The following is a 19822-nucleotide window of genomic DNA, read 5'->3' on the forward strand; positions in this document are numbered from 1 at the left end:
AATAACACTGTTTTCATGTTATTTTTTTGTCTTTTTCCATACAGTCCACTCCTGTGCAATCAATATCCTCCAAGACTGAATCTTAGTCAGTCACCCAACCCCTGACAAGTCTACCAGGGAAGCAGAGAGCAAAGCAGAAAAGAAAAAGTGAGGTCCTAGATGCCTTTAAAAAGTTAAGCTTGAAAATTCAGGAGGGAGAGGACTTTCCAGACTTCATGAAAGAACAGGGCAGACAACACAGTAGAGCCTTACTTCAACCTGAAAACAAGTGAAAAATCTCCAAACACCATAAAAAGCTGTGGAAGGCTAAAAGAAGCAATAGTTAATGGAGATGAACACCAGGGAAACAGCTTTATAATAAAATATGCTCCATCAAACCTCCTCCTTCATCACTACACAACGGTTGCAAGTTTCTTTTTTCACTAAAAGCACCCTATGACCTTTCACAAGCTCTAAAACCAGTTGTCTAACCACAGACAAAAGCAGTACCTGCCTTGGTACAAGCAGCTGGAGACCACAGGGGGCCTGCAGAGCTTTCTCTTCCCACACACATCCGCAGCTGACTGGACATCCTTGGCAGCACAGTGGTAATGGTCTTAGCGAATTTTTATGTAAATGTAATAAGACTTTAATTCGTAGAGTTGCACAAACATTCTGTAATGGATGCACAACTCCCTATTCATCAGTTTTCAAACTTGCTCTATTAGACACAAAGTGGAGAACACCTGAATATGGTCATAATCCATAAAATGGGCAGTCTTGATCATGATTATGAGTTTTTATGATATTTTTTTAACATATTTCAGTTACCATCTACAGTATTTCTGTGAAATATTTATGATAATTTACATTCATCAGTTTGATTCCCAGTTTTCAAGATGGTCACCATGACAGGAGCCTGCAGCACCCTGATTGTGAAGGCCTGGCAATTGTGATTTGTTACTGAAGAGTCTTGGGGTGCTGCATAAAATTTCCCCTTGCATTAGCCCCAGCAGGGAATGAAGGTTCATGGGCTCATGGAATTTTGTCCACAGTGCTAAGTTTTGAAAATTCTTGCATCTGAAAATAATTATTTTGCTTCTAGGTGAGCTCTGCTCTGTGCATCATTCAAACGGCTCATGTGCTACCACGTAACAGCAAGGAGACTCCCCTGCAAGAACAGCTGAGGGAAGCCTTTCTGACCAAAGAGTGACTGGTGCCTCAGAGAAATCTACGGATGGCTTATCAATCTTTACAACACACCGGATTTGCAGAAAAATTAAAAACTTATGATGGAAAATAAATCTTCATTTCAGCAGCCCTCAGTGAGCAAACTTTCTGCTGCCTTCAGCTGAGACATTAGAGCGGGCAATGAGGCTTCAGGCTTGCAAACAGGCTCCTGTGCTGAACAAAGAGAAGTCATCACTCATCACGACTCTTCATGGGCTGAAAACCAAGCAAAGTGTTTGCAGAACTGAAGACTAATGTGCCTAATGAATTCATTCCCTTTGCTACTGAAAAAATAATTAAGACAAACAATTAAGCCATTTCCATTTTAAAATTAATACTGACTATGTAAGTAGATGGTTTTCACAAGTCATTTTATAAATTTTAACAACTGTTTTTCATACAAGTCAAAACCAAACATAAATGAGCTACCCTGCAAAGGTAGAGAGCAGATGTTACAAGCAGTAATTTTCCTTTCTTATCAAAATCAGAGTAAAACCCTATTTATAAGCAAAAATAATCTGTACAGAAAGTCTACGGTATGTGTGAAATTATTTTAAAAATTGCCTACAACCATAAGCTCGTTTTCTAACAATTCTAGAACAGCAAAGCAACAGCATACTGCACAAGTACTCAGATTGTTGAGATAATACTGTTAGATACCCATTTCCAGAACATATTCACGTTGCATTTTCAAATGTTTCTGAAAATATCTGCTCAAACATTCAGGCATAAAAACAAAATCCCATGTTGGATTTTACTTCAAAATTGTAGCTCCTGCTGTAATCAAATGGAGGAGTTTTTTAAGATAGACTAAAAGAAAGTAAGACCCCAAGTAGAGAGTTTCATATATGCCTCAATTTTTTTTTATAGTGCCATCTTTCAGATTGTGTGGATATTATCTTTCTTTAATAATTACAAAAGAGTAGGGGATACCTATACTTCCCAAAGTAGTATCTTTGTAACTAAGGTATTACAGTTACTAATTATTTTAATAAATTGGCTATCACTAATTAGAACATATATTAAATTATCCTTGTTGGACAATGCAGTTTATTTTGTTTAATCTTACACTGACGATGAAAATAAGAATATTTCAGTAATATTCCTACCATTCACAAGCCATGGATAATTATTTCTAACTGCTGCTGGGTTTCATAGAGAAATGATTGAAAAGTTATCCCCATCAAACTAATATATGTGAAAACATGGCAATACTACTTAGCTTCAATGTACAGAGGAAAACAATAGATAGCTACCTGTTGTGAAAGTAACCTCAAAACAAAGCTGATGTAAGTAATTTGCACAAATCCATTTTCCTCCTGAGCAGAGGGTCACCACAGAATCCAGTCTCAATCAAGAGCAAGCAAGGGGATATACGATTTTATGTCCTTTAGTGGTTTGCATCATGTATTTTTGTTTACAGAAATCTACAAGGTTCATTGCAGAAAACATTTTTCATTGACAAACACACACTAATCAATGAAGAGAGATGAGCAGGTTTTACTCCTCAACGAAGCAGAAAGAAGTTACTGGCATAACATGAAACATCTCCAAAGGTGTGATACTTCAGTTAGGATGCTTCATTTGCACACTTCAGTTAAGACAAATGGCAAAACTGCCACCTGAAAAATATTTTTAAAGGTTTAATCTTATCTTTCTTAGGTACGTATCTTATGTAAGTTTCTCAGCTCCCAACATATACTTCATGTTAGTTACAGAGAAAGAATCCACAGATCCTTCACAAACCATGTGGCAGCATGGTACCCCAAGGTGAGGAGAGGAAGTGACTACCAGCAACCAGAAATGAGCAAGAAGGCTTTCTGACAGGCAACAAGATATCGGAGAGCATGCCTGCACCTTGAACGTATCGCAGACATGTACAGGTGATGGAACTCAGTAACACCCACATACTCGTTCATAATCCCTGCTATGCTCCTGAACTTCAAATGAGCACATTTTTCCTGGCATTACCAGCAAGTTGCCCCCTTGACACTAAGTTCATCCTCACCTGTAGTCTGTTTACTACAAAGTGAAAACTGGCATATGGGGAAATATAACTTTCCCATTGCTTCTATGGGCCATGTGGCGTGCCTGCTGGGCGGCTTCTCAGAAACCCAGAGCTGCTTCCAGTGTTTAGACACACCTTTTGCAAAAAGCAGGCTTCAAAAAGGTGTTGCAGAGCTAGTGATTTAGAGATTTTCCCCAGTTGCTCAATTTCTGATAGACATCACATCACAAACAATTTCTCTGTTAAATTTTCTGCAGAGGAGCTGTTTAGTTGCTTTGTTTACTCAAAGGACTATTAGCTGATTTAATACATCACCTTTCCTATTTGAACTCACTTCAAAGTCCTGTTTGCCAGCAGATCTAGCCAATGCTTTCGCTGAAACGTGCTTGGTGTTTACTTGAAGTGCTTCAGCCTTAATATCATCTTAATATGAGCCCAAATTAGGCATCCTTAACTCGTAACTGCATTGAACCAAGGGTCTTTGTACCAGGTCAGTAAGCTAAACAGCCTGAACCTGGTACCTCACAGATTCATGGCCCTGAACAAGGTGGGAACCAGCTTTTGGAGCTCCAACCTTCATGATTGTACGAGTCATTAACATGGAAAAGCTCTCTTCTTGCTATCAATGAACAGCTGAAGACACTCTCAAAGTTCAAGCCCAAATATACATCAAAGATGCTCTGCCAGTGTGGCTGCAGAGCCCCAAATCACAGACTGTACACAGCCTAAGGGCCTGAAGACTTAGCAGGGTTTAAAGGAGAGGAAAGCAATGCAGCGATTTGTCCTCTTCCTTTGCTAAAAGGAGAGAAGGTGGAAGATCAAAAGAAGATAATTTCTGTGGATCTTAGAAAATCCCAAAACTTCCTTGCCTGCAGATAGAGTAAAGCCAGCAACAGGAGAGAGAGCAAGGGAAAAGGAGGAGGTTGTCCTGATTAAAGAGGTGATTGCTTCCTTTTTGGCCAAGTTCTGTATGGTTGCTGGCTTTTTCTTTCCTCAGAGTGAAAGCCAGGCAAGAAAGGAGGGGGACTCTGCTCTCCTCGCTTCTTCCCCAATATTAAAATTAAGTAGGCCATGACAGCATTTTTTTCTCTTCATTTAAGGATTCAGCACACATTAAATGAGCAGTGGTTTCCCTCCATATGCCACCAGGCATGTCATGCGTGGGGAGGGTGCTACTGACAAGGGGAGCCCACGATAGTGTTCTGCACAGCCCATGCTAATTGCCCTGCAGCCAGCCAGTCTCCTGCACCCAGTCCAAACACAAAAGACAATGCCAGTCACTGCCACCCAAGGTCACATCCATGTGACCAAAAAGAGTTGGCAAGCCCTCATTGCCGCCTTTGACAATCAGCTTCAATGGAGCGTAGGACATTAGCCCCTCATCTACTGACAGAAGCATTATTGTATAAAGCTAGCAGATATTTCACCCTTTCACAGGATGAAAATCATGGGAAATGTAATGTCCCCTGGCCATTCAGAACAGAAATGTAGTTTCCAGATAACAGAATCACTACAGCACGTGACTGGTGCTAGAGCTCAGTAACTGCACAAATATCTTTCTATCTTTCGGTTTCTAAGTCATATCCAGTTTGGAATGAGAGCAGCTGTAAATTACTACCACGTATGATTGTTCCATGGGCTATCCCTCATGAACAGTTAGTCTCAAAGCATTTCTGTTTGTCAACATTACCCAGGAAAATAGTCACTGGTGACTTACTCAACCTGAAAAATGAAAAGAGCTCATAGGCTTTAGATTCACATATATTTTTACAACACAAAAGATACAATTAGATCCATCCTTCCAAGCAACATGCCTAATGCTCTCTTCAGAGATAAATCCACTAATGCAAGGATTTAATTCTCTGTGAGTTTTGTGCAGTAACTGCCAGCCTCTCCCAGTTATGCTGAAAATGAATACAGCTAATCTATCACAGAGCTGACACATCCCTTCCCTGTGTTATGGAGCCCAAAGAGTCTTTCATGCTCTATTCAGTGGTATTTTGGAATTTCCTTACCCCTTCTAGTGCCAAGTGACAAACTCTGCAGTGGCTCTCGCTGACTACTTGCCCAGGTCTGCACTACCTACCGCACACTCTTGGTATGATGAATAACGAAACAAAGAGTATGCTGCTTGAGCACGTCTGACCCTGCCAGGCAGAGGAGGCAGCCTTTAGAAACACACAGCACGTCCACAGAGAGATGTGTAATGCCCATGAAAAGACATGTTCTACAAGGGTATGACAGGAAGTTTGTAAAAGTTCACAGAGCATACAGCATTGCCCATCTCTACAGCGGCTCCTGGATGGAACTGTCAGCAGCCTTTCATCACCGTATGCGTCCTTTGGTTCAGGTTGTCTGTACACAGTTACACCCCTACTTTCAGACAGGCCATAGTTTTGAAACTGCAGACTCTTGCAGCTTAAAGACTCCTTGCCTCTTTGAACAATATTCCTCCCTTTGCTGTGCTGCCATCTGAGGCAGCCTTTACACACACAAAAGCTTGACCTCTAGGGACAACGTGAACACAGTGTTCCAAATAGTAAGCTCTCTTACTACATTAAATACCTTATTTTTAGCTTTAAAAATAACTGCAAAAGCACACTGAGAGAGGATCTCTTTCTCCTGCTCATGCAAGTCTCATTACAAATACCAAACTGGACAGAATTTCTGTAAGGTGATGTACTGGTGCTTCTCTGGAGTGGGTTTACATCAAAAAGTTGATTCTCAAGCACAGCTTTTCAGGTGGTTAAAAATTCAGACACTTAGAAAGTTGGATGTTTTTTCTCCTTAGTACCACAAAAGTGTCGGTCTGTTCTGGATTAGGTTAGTGTTGAGATATACAAGAAGCATCTTCAACAAAATGTACTTTCATAGCCCATAAAAGACAAAAATTAATCTCCCAGAATTGAACCTTAAATGCTGGTATCCTCACCAGATTAGAGATCTGTATCAACTGGACCTTTTTCTATATCCAGTCAATCTAGGACATTTGTACTCAGACTTCAGGATTGGCAAGGGTGCTGGCCAGCAATGTCAAAGTGCCTGATGTAAACCTCTAATTCTGAGCAACTCAACTCTCACATTCTTATCCTATTAGACTAACTGGAGTACTAGCTGGTTTTTGGTGCTGCAATGTTTTATATACATTAACAGGCAGTAGAGTCTCATTCAAATTACTGTTCTGGTTTGAAGTCCTGTTAAAACTATTCAATTAATTTTAAAAACTCATGACAGTAAATCTTCTTATGAGCCTACAAATTATTTCAATTGTTTCCGTACAGTTATGTCAGCTTATGAATTCAACTCTTGATCCGTGGTCCATTATCTATTTTACATATTTGCAACACAGCCTAATAAAGCACACGTAGAGTCCAGTGTAATTTTATCCTTTAACATTTATTGGCATGATTGTACGGATTTTGTTAAAAATTCTCAATTAAAGCAACATAATGTCACATTTCCAATATGGTTCAAAAGCAACATTTTCACATTTCCGATGTGGTTAAAGACTTCTGTGAAAGGCCTTGATGAAAGGTTTAAGACCAGCTCCAAAGAGACGTTGGAGATGAGCTCTCAAACAGATAAATCAAGACATGTTTTACTAGCTGCTATGTGATATGAAGTATTTGACGTATTTTATAAATGCTTTGCAGCTGGATGTTCCATTTCCCAGGGAGACTGAAATTACATTTTTGCAACTCTCTGTAAGTTTTGTATCTTTGCTGATTGGTAGAAGTATAAGCTGTGCTCCTTCTTCAGTGTAAGCAGTGTATAGAAAAAGGCTATATAAGTGTCTGAGGATGGCTGTTTAATGCTTCAGATGTGCTATCAAGCCTAGACCACGAAGATGATTACCCATAACATTTTGAATAATGATTACCCTTAAAAGTTTTCCTTTTCCTATGGTACTATGTAGTGGATGCACCAGTTACTTCTTGCTCCAATTATTCTGAGTTGGCTGCTATTCCATTGGCTTCAGTGTGGTAGTGGGAACATAATTTTTTTATAGATTACCTCAACACTAGCAAACATGAGAGTGGCTGTCGTGGTTTAACCCCAGCTGGCAACTAAGGGGAGCAAAACGGAAAAGTTGTTCAATGCATTTAACAGAGCAGACCTGATTTCCCAGTGTTTCCCATCACTTTCACAATGGCATAGCTCTGATTTCAAATTAGTTACAGCGATTTGTAAGTGGTTGGATGCTCTGGGGAAATCAGGACCAGTGCTTTTAGCAATGATAAGCTAAAATTAAGAGAAGATTAAATTATTTTGCAGCAAGGTAAGAAAACCAGTGAGGAAAAAGATCCATGGATGGAAAAAAAGAATAAAAAATTCTGTCTATCACAAAAGCACAAGTAAATTTAGTAAAAAAAAAAAAGACTGTTCCGTGCTGTGTGGGAGTCTTCTCCAGATTCCAAAGCACTACGAATTTGTACTTCCTCCAGTATGTACATACCCAATAAACCAAATAACTATTGGTCTGACTTTGCAATATGTATTCTCTCTGGCCAGTGGCATCAAAAATGATGATGGAAATATTTTGAGACAACACTTGATCAAGAATCTAATTCCTTAAACTCTGATTCCTTACAGCTGCACAAAGTGACTCAAAACTCCCTACAGTTGCAGTGGGTGCTTTTTTGACATTTACACCAGTAGTGTGCCCGTGGCCCCGGAAAGCCGCTGTGCCCAACCAGCATTTCCTCCACCCCACTTTTATAATCTAACCCAGAGGATGCTCTGGCCTTTGATTTGTAACAAGGCTGCCGTGTCAGCCTCTGTTTTTTTACTTACTGAAATCTCCAAAGAAAGTGCAAAGTACTAGACAGTGGAGAGTTAGGATCTTGGTTTCCCATTTGTAACAGCAAATTGAAGGAATTTTTCTTCAGCTCACTGTTCAGTTGATTTTCCTTTGCTTATTTCCAGCCCATTTGGAACCCCTAAAGACTACAAAAGTGGGATCTCTACTTTCTTTCAATTCCCGAGGCCCCATAAGTAACTCAACCACCGGCAACATATTTTACTTTTATTGACTTATTTGTACTTTACTTGAGAGCCTCAAAGCAGAAAGATGCTGTTTCAACTGTCTTTAAGAACAGTCTTCGTAAAATGAGCTGAATTACACCGTAAAATAACGTTACCTTCAGGGCATCACATGCACTGAGAAAACCTGAGGGACCAGCTCTCCTCATAAAGTGGAAGATTCCTGTCTCAAAGCAAAATATTGGTATTCAACTAGAAGGCACCACACACATTAGAGATCTGCTCTTCTTTCTGGCCACATTTCAGAATGAGAAAGTAAGAGTGTGTTCATAACAGCTGACAATTCAAATCTTGAGCACTGGAAAGCAAAGCCTTGTTTACAGAGCTCTTCCTGGATGTCTTAATAAAAACACTTGAAGCTTTTCATTTTATATGCACCACGTGGGTTCAAGTACACCGATAAGGCAGAGTGCATTGAAAGCTGAGAAGGCAATAAAAACTGAAATCTGCTAACCTTGTATTTTAGTAGAAAATAAAAAGTCACCCTTAAACAAGCTCTTAGTTTTCAAAGACTGAAGTAGCAACAGACATGAAATTATTGAAGCTTTGTGCTCTGAACTTTTTTCTCTGTACTTTACATAAAAAAGTACATTTAGCTAAAACCTACAAAGTTTAAGCAAGCATAAGAATCTGAAGAGTAAAAGCAGGAAGGTCCATGAAACAGCACTTTACAGACATTCATCCACATGATATGGGTTGCAATTTGTGACCTTCATTATCATCATTATTGATAAGAATACTTTAAAATATTTACCTTCTTAAGTATTATTTTTACACATTTAAAAACCTGTCAGATCAGCCTGGTGTCAGATCTATTCTAACAACAGCATTCTGATATGAATAAATTACCCAAATATGCCTTTACTGAACACTGTTTTAGAAGAAAAAAAAACCCAACCAAAACTACATACAAACCCAGATGAGATGACCACAAAGTACTTGAAAAGCAAAGCTGAAAAATTTCAGTACACTTAGTACAGAGAAAGTGAGTGTGTAAAAATATATTTAAAAGTTCTCCCATTTAGACTAATCTTGATCTTAATTCACCTTATTTACCTTCTTATCTTAAAGGTCAGCTTTCTTTTCCAGTGGCATGATGTATTCATTAGGTAAAATACTCCAAACCTGAATATATCAATATCTTTTTGACTACAGGGTTTGAGGACTTTTGATTACCTTACTGTCTGCAATGGCTAGAACTTGCTTTTTGTTGCAAAATAATTATGGTGAACTTGTTTGTCTTACATCTGTAGGGAAATTCATGCTCAGTAAAAAATGTATGTTCCAGCATCAGCAGATACTGAAAATTTCCAGGCAAATGTACAGTGCATCACTCAACCAACTTTGTCAACAGTGGACAACTTTGGATTGTAATGAGTACGGTGTAATTTATGGCTGCATAGTCTGGAAATGTGCTCCTTGGTGAACTTACAAATGCTAATAGCAATTGAAAATATCTACTTTTGTGAGTTACAGTGGTACATAAAGTTAACATTGGTAAACATCATACTTATTTATATCGTGGTCTAATATAGGCACCAAGAAATGAGTTTGGAGGTCTTAAAGTGATTCACTGCTAGGTAATTAGTCATTATTCATAATACTGCCAAATAACAGAATAGTACTTGGGCATGAGATACACCAGCAGTTCTCTTGTGGAAAGCTTATGCTTTCTTTAGTATGCAGCTGTCCCTCTGTGGTGCTATCAATATGGGGAATATCTAACATTAGGGAAACTTAAAGACTGAGTTTGTTTTCATGGGCATTTATGCACATACCAGAGCTTCATTCGAGCACCATACACCTAAGTGAAGCATCCTTTCTGCATGAATCCCAGAACAAAGCATGCATTTCCATGACAAAGGTGAATACAGCATCAGAAATATTAGGAAACATAATCCTCTTCAAACACGTTCACCAAATCTTATTTAAATATAGCAGGAGAAGAAAACTGTTCTCTCTAAAGCTTTGGAAAACTTGTCATACCTATTTGACCTATTTGGTGCTAGTATGACAGCACTGTGCAGCTACAACCAAAATGTTTTCTCCTAAAGAACTCTGATAATACAATGTATCGTAACTCTGCTAAGCCTCTAATTAAAAAGCTAACATCACCACCGCATCTGTCAGTTAAGTAGTCTCCCAATGAAACAAATGCCAACACCACATTGCTAGTTTATTTTTTAACAAAACAAAAAGCATGGTTCTATTCAATAGACTCTGTTCTCATGCTAGCAGGTACCAACAAGTGCTCCATTATATGCTAACATACATTTCATTCAAATCACTTGAAAATTTTGTTGTACTATCATTCCTTTAAAGACAAGCAATATTATTTATCTCAATTCAACTTTGGATGCAATATAAAGCAGATTTTCCAGCTGTGAAGAAAACTGGAATTGAATGTATGGTACATTTTGTCCAGCCAGCATTTACCTACAAAAACAATTTTTCATTTTAGAAATTTTCTTCTAAACAGAGGTAATCTATTGAGCAACAAAGATGTAAATACATGTAATGTGCAAAAATATTACTCCAACTACAGCAGTAAAACACATATCAGTCTTAAAACACTTTGAGAAATAAAACATTGTATTTCTGAGAGCCAAACACAGAGGTATGTTAAGTGAATAATAAAAACACACTTGTGTGTACTAATTGGATAATGACATATATTGCTTTGACTGTCAGTTACCACTGTGCCTTTAAAAGTTCCTTTTGTTAAGCATGTAATTTCACTGTTAAAAATGAATAAAAACCTCTGCAACTGCCTCAAGACAGCCTTGCATATGGTAGAGATCTAACTTCAATGTTACTTAGAAAATAATCCCCATTGTAAGTCTTTGCACTTTACATTCTCATTTACTTTATATCTGCCTAGGGTACGCTCTGGTTTGTTTTTTTCAAAACTTTTCTGAAGCCTTGGGAAAGTTTATCAGGAGAACAATACACCTGGTTTTAATCAATTCCTGATTTTGATTAAAAAGAGTGGGGTTTGCAGAGGCTGGGTTACAAGCCCTTTCACTGGAAGAAAGCCCCTTGCAAAGCTGCTTCCGACTTGTCACCAAGACACCGTCTGTCCTCTAGTCCTCCTGCAACTGACATCCACAAGTAACAGCACAGTTTTGACCTGCTATCGTGTCTTACACTGCATCTGCCCGGGCACTCTGATGAGTGGTTTTAGTGTTACTCCTGTCACCCAGGCAGGGGGACTAGTCAAAACAGAATGAAATCCTGAAACAATCTCTCACCTCAGCGTCGGTGAGACTGAGCAAGTCTGCATCTCACACGTAAACAGACCCCAAAGCAGCATTTTTACATGCCTGTGTCTGCATGCAATTTTTTTTATCACCACTCAGAGCTCAAGACTATCAAAGCTATCAACAATTTAAAAGCATATGCTGATGGAGAGGAGGGGGAGGGAGGTAATTTCAGGTGCTCAGACTGAAGTTTACCCTCCACTCCCTGCAAGCTGAGGCAAAGAAAAAGAGTCACTGCAGACAGGACCCGCTCCCAGAGTTTTCTGCCAGCCTCTTGCCCACACAACCTATCTGGGGAGCATCCTTCACCCATACCAAGACCTTTAGCATCAAGTTGCAAAACACAGATGCGACAACAAGGTATGCCCCAAAATGCCAACAAGCACCAGTGCCGGGTCAAACCTCTGGAGGATCACCCGGCTAGTTCAAAAAAACACACCGAACCCCGAGGCAACATTTCCAAGAGCACCTCACAGTGCGCCTGGAAACCCTCACTCTGTGACCCCCGCGTCCTCCTCCAGCCCCTGCTCAGCTCCAAAGTGACTGAGTCGGCACCATCCTCCCGGGGGCTGGGAGCCAGTTTCCCCACCGGCGCTTGGAAAATCCCCAAGCAAGTTCACCCACCATGCTCTCCGCAACCCCACTGTACGCCTTTCCCCTCGCCCTGGAGAGAGGGCAGGCAGCCTACCTCCCTGTGCTCGGCAGTCCGGTTGCGTGCAGGGCGCAGAGTGATGGAGAGCGGGGAACTCTTCAGTGATAATCAGCGCTGAGAGGCTGCTCCTGTGAATAGTGTACATCCTGTAGCAGCAGGCTCTGTTTCTAGCAGCTGGCAGCAGCCTTCGCAGGAGCAGTGATGAGCACAGCTTGAGATCTTCCACAATTAACCAAATATTGTATAGCGGCAACAAATCAACAACTAAAACCCGGCTCACAAATAAAAGCAAAGTACAATTTCAGATGGGAGCTGAAAGCTTAAGTCACCGAATGCTACATTTCTTCTTCAAGATTATTCCAGCAAGCTCCTTCTGCTATTTTTACTGTACCATAATGCACTAGGTCTGGCTTTTACCCTATTGAAAGAACATGAATATATTATTATCCACACAAAAGAGCAGGTTATTGTTTATGAATTACCAGCCTTCCCAGCAACAAAGGCTATTTTCATAAGAAAACTCAATTTCATTTTAGCTCCAATTTGATTACCAGCTGAAGAAAAGCAGCCCTGCGCCTAAACCTCAAAGGATTTTTATTCATACCATTGAATGGGCTTTATTGCTTCCTTTTCAAAACTGATGTAGAAAGCTTTTAGAGTAAAACATTGACAAAAAATTATTGCGCTGCTATTTTGTGCAATAACAGAGCTGAAGAGGGGCAATGATTTCTCAGTCATCCTTCACTGTACTTCAGAACAGTAAAGGCTGGAATTAATGACAGACCATAGAGAGGAGCTAAGCCAAGGTCTCACAATGCATGTCAAATCTAAATGATCACTATACATTGAAAAGACCTAAAAAAGCCTGCAGCTGATTGATTCATGGCTTTCACAAGAAAGACAGGCTTGAAGAGTTTATTGCACCACAATTTACTCTGAATTATCATAAAAATGAATGTAGAGGCTGAATGTCACCCCGGCACACTCCAAAAACACACATCCAGGGACAAAGTTCACCTAGGAATTATAGCAGTGCTGTTCATGCTACTATAGTTAAGGGTCTGTCACTTTTCTCCTATTATAGGGGGTTTTAGCTCAGCTGTAAAGCTGTGCTCCAGAATGAAACTTGGCACAAAGGTCTCATTTTGAGGGAATATAATTTTTTTTAAACAAAGGTAAAAGAAAACCTTCCTGACTGTTTTTAAGTTAAACATTTCTAAAAGCAGCTTGCTAATTTCTCAGGCTTTTTAACAATTGTATTACTCAAAATTGGGTTTAGGATTTAAATATTTTTTTCTTTAAGAAATAAAAATTAAGCTGTCAGACCATAAAGGGCATAAACTGGTTTTGCTGTATCAGACAAAAAGATTTTTAAATTATCGATTTTGTAAAAATGGTTTATAGAACATATATGATAGAAGAGTGGAACTGGACTGTTAGTACATCGACTTTGCCAAAGACACCTGGATGCTGCATTATGAAAGCAGCCTCTGTATACCACTATGATCTGAATTGGCTCAGTCACTAAATTAAGAAGCCTCCCAAAAAATCCACATACAGCAGATCAGAATGACTCAAACGCAGCACATTTAAGACTCCTGATTCTGAGACAATTCCCCTCTCTTTACACAGCCCCAGGAAAAAAAATAAAAATCCTTTTGATCTTTCAGTGGTTTGACATCAACTTTTGAAAAGCAAAAGCGGAAAATAAACTGTAGTTGCTATCAGAAGTCCCATTCGGGGCTCTGACTAACACAGAAACCTTGAAACCTGAATGAGTTTTACAAGTAAAGCAACAATTCTCAGCTCATGCTATATTCTCTCCTTTTAAATCATTGTGCATTTTTAACATTGCCTGGCCTAAGCAGAGATTCATATTTAAGGCATTCTTCCCAATCTTGTATAGATTTGGGGGGAAAAAAGGCTGTCGTTGGGTGTTGGTCACTCATAACTATAGTGGAGCCCAAACCTGGAATTGCAGAATAATCTGAACTTCATTTCTGGTTCTCTTGCAGAACGGGCACAGTTCACGCTGAAGAGCTGAAAAAGTTCAGCTCTTGCTAAGGGCAGATGTTACTCCTCAAGTTCATATCGAGCTCCAAATCCATTAAAGGTTAAAGGCATTTGGTTCTTGATGGTCATTTCAGTGAGTCAGAATTTCTGTACTGGGATGATCAGACTGCAAAAGCCCTTTGTGAAACTCACCTAAGAGAAAAATAAAAGAACCTGTTCTTGTACATTTTGATATGAAGTACTTTCACGGAAAATTTTCTAAAGAGTTTATAAAAGCAAGAGAAACCTGAAAACCCCTGCTTCATTACAAGAAAGAAAGTACATGTACATCAAAAGAACTAATTTTGAGTAAAATATTGCAGTTTGGTTTTGTCACAGCTATTTCTCAGAGCCAGGTAAGTCCTTACAAAATTCCGTGTACACACAGACTACTGTCAACTCACAGAAGCCGAGTACAAAGAAGTATTTTACAATTCCAATATGCAGCTATACTTGCTGCAGTCTTGAGCTACTCACACCTTCACGTTTTCATTATTTCATTTTATTTTTTATGGCGTTTGAAAATTCTCTGGATTTGCACAGCCAAAGACTGGCAACCTGATGCAGGAAAGATAGGAAAATTTTGTGTCCAGACCAAGAAAAAAAAAGAAAGAAAAGAAGAAGGGCATAGACCATGAACAATTACTCAGTTTTCAAATTAAAAAATTTCTAATTCCATAGTGGTTTAATACCCACAAAACACTGCAAATGTTGTATGCTTGCATAGGTATGCCTGAGTAGAGAGAGGAAGGCTACAGCCACTTACATTCTGAAAAATAGTTGTATTTAGGGAATTATGCTGTAACTAGTGAAAAATATTTGTCCAGATACAGCAATTTCAGTTCCTGTTTGCAAGGACTGTTGGCACATCAAGGTGTTAAGAGCACCTGCACAATACCACTACCCAGTGACACAATTTTTAACTACAAATTCTTATATTCTTGGCACCATTTCTGTGTGAAAAAGCTATTGAAGATCAGAAAAGTGCCTAGCATCAGAAGAGATCTCATACCATCGCACAACATACTTAAATGTGTATACGCGTGCACATGCAGACTATGAAAGTGGTCTCCATATATATCCACACACAAAATCTAGCTGGTTTTGCAGTACTCATAATTTGCGTGCATCTATTACATGGAGTCACACGCACGTGCACATTTTTGTTTGCAGCAGATGCTTTCTGAAAATATCTTTTGTCTTTAATCCCACATTTTTTAGACATAGAGGATCTGACGGACTAGAGAAGTCTTACAAATAGACAGTATTTTAATATATCACCATGTCCTGAAAGGCTGAGCTGACTGAGGGTTCAGACCCTCCTCATAATTAATGGCTTCACCCTGCCCCTTCTCCCACTTATTAACATTTACTATCCTTGTTTGGGACAGGCAGCATTCAGGACAGGTGAGAAAAGTCCCTTCTCACAAGGCACCACGCAAACCAGCAGCAAACAGCCTGCTGCCGCCTGCTGTAAAGCCCATACTGCAGAGACGTGGCAATGTTTGATGCGGTGCTGATCCAGAGGACAGCTTGCTTGTATAAAAGAGAGACTGGAGGTGGAAACCCGTGATGGATTTTGTTCCCTCAGCATACACAAGAGCCTGACATTGTGGAGCAGGGAGATGTCTTTGAATGCAAGAGTCATGGATGTGCATTAAACGCTGCCAGAATAATAGTAAGTAGGCAAATAGCCCCAGGATTTGTCCACGCTGTTTTCTTAGTGTTGCATAGGGAAAGCAAGGGAAGCTGCCAAGCCACCAGTTAAGTACAAGAGATGCTTAAAGCAAACGGACTTGCCTCTACTAAGTCTTCTTCATTAATCTTTCCACAAGATCGATATAGTCATTCCTCCCATGCCTTCATCCTTTGACAAAATATGATTGGGATGCCCTTAAGCACACAGAAGAGCAATACTAACAGCGGGTTTCTAGCGGACATGACCCTGCCCTAGGTGTCTTCCTGCTCCCATTTCATCTTTCCACAAGCCTTTGCCACAGACCCTTCTAGTGCTTCCCTCCTTATCAGGTCTAACTTCAGCAGCAGCCTTAAACCCTCTCCCGTCACACCCTCCCCTGCAAGTAAAGGCTGTGCTTTGACTTTCCCTACAGGTCCTGACCCTCCTTTGCCCTTCACCTCCTCTCACTAAAGTAACCGTGGTGAGAGTGGACTGCCCTAACACAGGAGAGATGGGCAATAAGCATCTCTGGGTGCAAACCTGGGAGGGGGAAGCTGCCCTTATCTTGGAAAAAAAAAAAAAAAAAAAAAAAGCAGCTAAAGTACCTGTTCTGTCAGAACTTGACTAGTAAATTCACTACTTGGCCAATACTGAAAAATTGTCCTTTTGCAAAAGGAGGTGACACAGTCCATTTTCAACTGTTTCAACCAGCCAGTACTAAGTGATCCATATAATTTTAAAGATGGGCTCACTGTTTTATCATTGCCTTACAAGTGCAGGCCAAAGGACTGTCAGTCATCCTTCTGCTCTCCCAGATCACAGCACACCTTGTGCCTCAACACTCAGGAGGTAAGAAAAGCCTTAGAGAAGTTACACACAGGAGACCATGGAGGCCTCCTACAGGTAAAGGGGGAGGAATAGGCACTGCAGAACTTCAAACTACAAATTCAGTTAGTCTTTTTATATTATCTCCACTTCAGCTAAGACCAGACAAATTTAATTCAGATTAATTAGCGTATTGACTTTTTATTATTACCGCCCTTTGTTGGTTAGTTTTGGGGGGTTTTTTGTCTGCTCCCTAGGAAGACTTAATTTAACCTTAACCTAAAATAAACATCCTCTCAATTTTTGTATTCCTCGCACAGCCGAGCCTTCCAGCAGCCTTTCAGCCAGTACAGCTGCTCCCTTGCTCACCAGTTTTGGAATCTCAGGCAGAAACCATTCCTCTACCCAGTCTAATCCCATGAAGAAGAGAGAAGAAGCAGTAAGGAGCTGGTACAGACTGGCTAAAAGCACTACTATTGTGCATGTAAGCAAGAAAATAAGTGTTCACCAGCACCTCTTTTTTTTTTTTTCTCTCCCCTGAGAGAAGGGCATTTTGATAGGATCTTTGAAAAAACAGCTAAGAAGTACCTTGTCATTGCTGTTGGCGTTACTGCAAGATGTGGGAAAACTGGTGATGGACTTGGAGTCCATTATGTCAAATAGAAACTGCTCTCTGGCATGGAGAGTGAACAACCCAAAGCAGATACTGACGGTTGTGGGAGCAGAACGAGACAAGGCTGTACTGTCAGTCAGTGTTATTGGCTGTGGTCTCCCTGGACATCAGGTCCTTAACCACATTCATGTTTTTGTAAGTATTCCCAAAGACTCTGATTTTCAGGTGCAAACAGCATCACAGTCAGTTACTGGTGGAAAGTAACCAGCTTTTCAATTAGAGAGGGACAGAGAAGTATACATAACCCACTGTGCACTTTTATTAACAAAGAGATGGTCAGATCATGTAAACCTAAAACCCAGTTTAAGTCTTCATAAGGTTACAGGCAATGTCTGCTCCTTGGCAGAAATCCTTTCTCCCTAACCAGAAAAGTATTTACTTTAGAAAAGTAAATACTATTTATTAGAAATACTATTTAAAATCAGAAAGCAAAACTTTCTGTGAGGGTTAGCTGGCAGAAAACCCCACACAAAGTAATGTAAAAAGAATGTAAAGAAAGACTAGCTGTCGGTGGGAGGAATATTCAAAGACAGCAAGGGAAAAAAGCAAGCTCAGTTCAAAGGAAGGTTTTGATAAATGACTGCCTGGAGTAGATTTAAATGGAAGAAGATGACTTATGAGACACCAATAGAGACTAATCCCACAGCTATACCTGAGCTATAGCCATGTAGAGTAGCTAGGTAGGTATTTCGGAACAACAGCAGCTGTTTTGGGCCAGTCCTGCATTTCTGACAGAAAAGAATCCCCAAAGAAAATACTCTGCAATAACAGTTACATCTTGCTTATCTGGTTCTTCTCCTCACTGTGTATTAACATATTGAGGACAGGTATGTTTGAAAAATCAGGTACTTGTTATGGCACTAGCCCACTCTCTTGTCTGTCTTTGCATTATCTTGAAAAAAACAGAACCAGAGAAACCTTTTCTACCAATATTTCAAAATAAAAGATAGCTCTTTAAACATCACAGATATTGTTTGTGACAGTATGCAGTGATAGCTGGTGCAGTGTCACTGGAAGGAATTAGCTTTGTTTGCAGTGAAAGGGTTTTTTTTGAAAATGAACAAGGAGAATTAAAAAGAAATTGAAAAGGAAGCTGATAGCAAAGGTTGAGGAAAACACAAAGGGTCTATTGGGCAGCGCTTCTATTCTTCTCTGTATGGTGCATTAAGTGCATTATAGTAAAAATGAAGGAAATTTCTTTCCTTCTCTTTAAAGTCCAACGTTATTGAACTTGAAACCTTTAACTGTGAGCAAAGCTGTAGTTTTTCTTTAATACAATTCTGCTATTGATTTCTTCATGCATTTCATCGGAATGATTCTGACAGTTTAAAAAAAATACATTACCTTGATGAAAGATACAATTTTTCTCATGGAGAAAGGCACTTGAGTAGGTATGTGTGATGTACCAGGCATGTGAATCTTAAATGATGTTCTGAAGTACAAAAAAAAAAAAAAAAAAAACCAAACCCAAAAAAAGGAAAAAAGAAAATAAAAGACATTTGAAAGAAAGGTGATCCAATTCTTCTTGGTGAGTGAGACTCTGCACAAACAGGTCCCACACTGTATCAGAAAGGCTTCATTTTTTGCAAGCACAATCACCTCTTCTTCCTTTCTACCCCTTTCCAATATCCTAAATTCCTTTCTGGTCTCTAATAGACCTCTTTTCTATTGTTTTTCTCTCTCTCCTTTCACTTAGCATTTGTTTGTTTGTTTGTTGCAACACTGCATTGGCTTCCTCTCTATGCAACTTGTGTAGTTTCATCTTTGCTAATTGGGAAAGTTATGTTTTTAATGTGTCTTAATATCCTAGTACAGAAAAGACCAGCTGCTGTTTTACCACCCCATAACCATTATGGAAAACAGTCTTCCCATTTCCCATCACAGTGTTCCCATTTGGACATGTGCTTATTTTAGACACGCTACACCTTTAGCACATATTAACAAGGCTCCTCTTTCTTACAGACAAGGACTACATGAAACCCACAGACTTGAAGGGCACAAATAATCACCTGCTCCAACCCTGTGCACTGTAAGGTTTTCCCTGTATGTGTTATGTGAAGCCCAAAAGCCTTTCTTGAACTGGAACATGTGCTTGACTTCGTCTTGAGTTGAAATTTGTGCAATGAAGGACATTGCTGCCCTTGATAAATTATAACAATAGTTAATTTTCTATACTGTTCCAGTTTCCTTTATCATGCCCTTTTAGTTTGAATTTGTCTTTCAGCCATTGTGAAGAGAGGGGCTCTATTCAAGCTTCTGCAGCAAGAATGCGTCCTGATTTTGGTCTCATTCTGGGGACAAATTCATCCGAACTAGGTGGTGCTGCCCTGACTCTTTCCTTCCACACTACACACATCCGCAGCACACTTAAATCAATCATTTGTCTGCCCAGCATGCTGCCAGCTGACCAGATGTAGCCCTC

This window comes from Falco peregrinus, chromosome 4, assembly GCF_023634155.1.
Source record: "Falco peregrinus isolate bFalPer1 chromosome 4, bFalPer1.pri, whole genome shotgun sequence".
Taxonomy (NCBI): domain Eukaryota; kingdom Metazoa; phylum Chordata; class Aves; order Falconiformes; family Falconidae; genus Falco; species Falco peregrinus.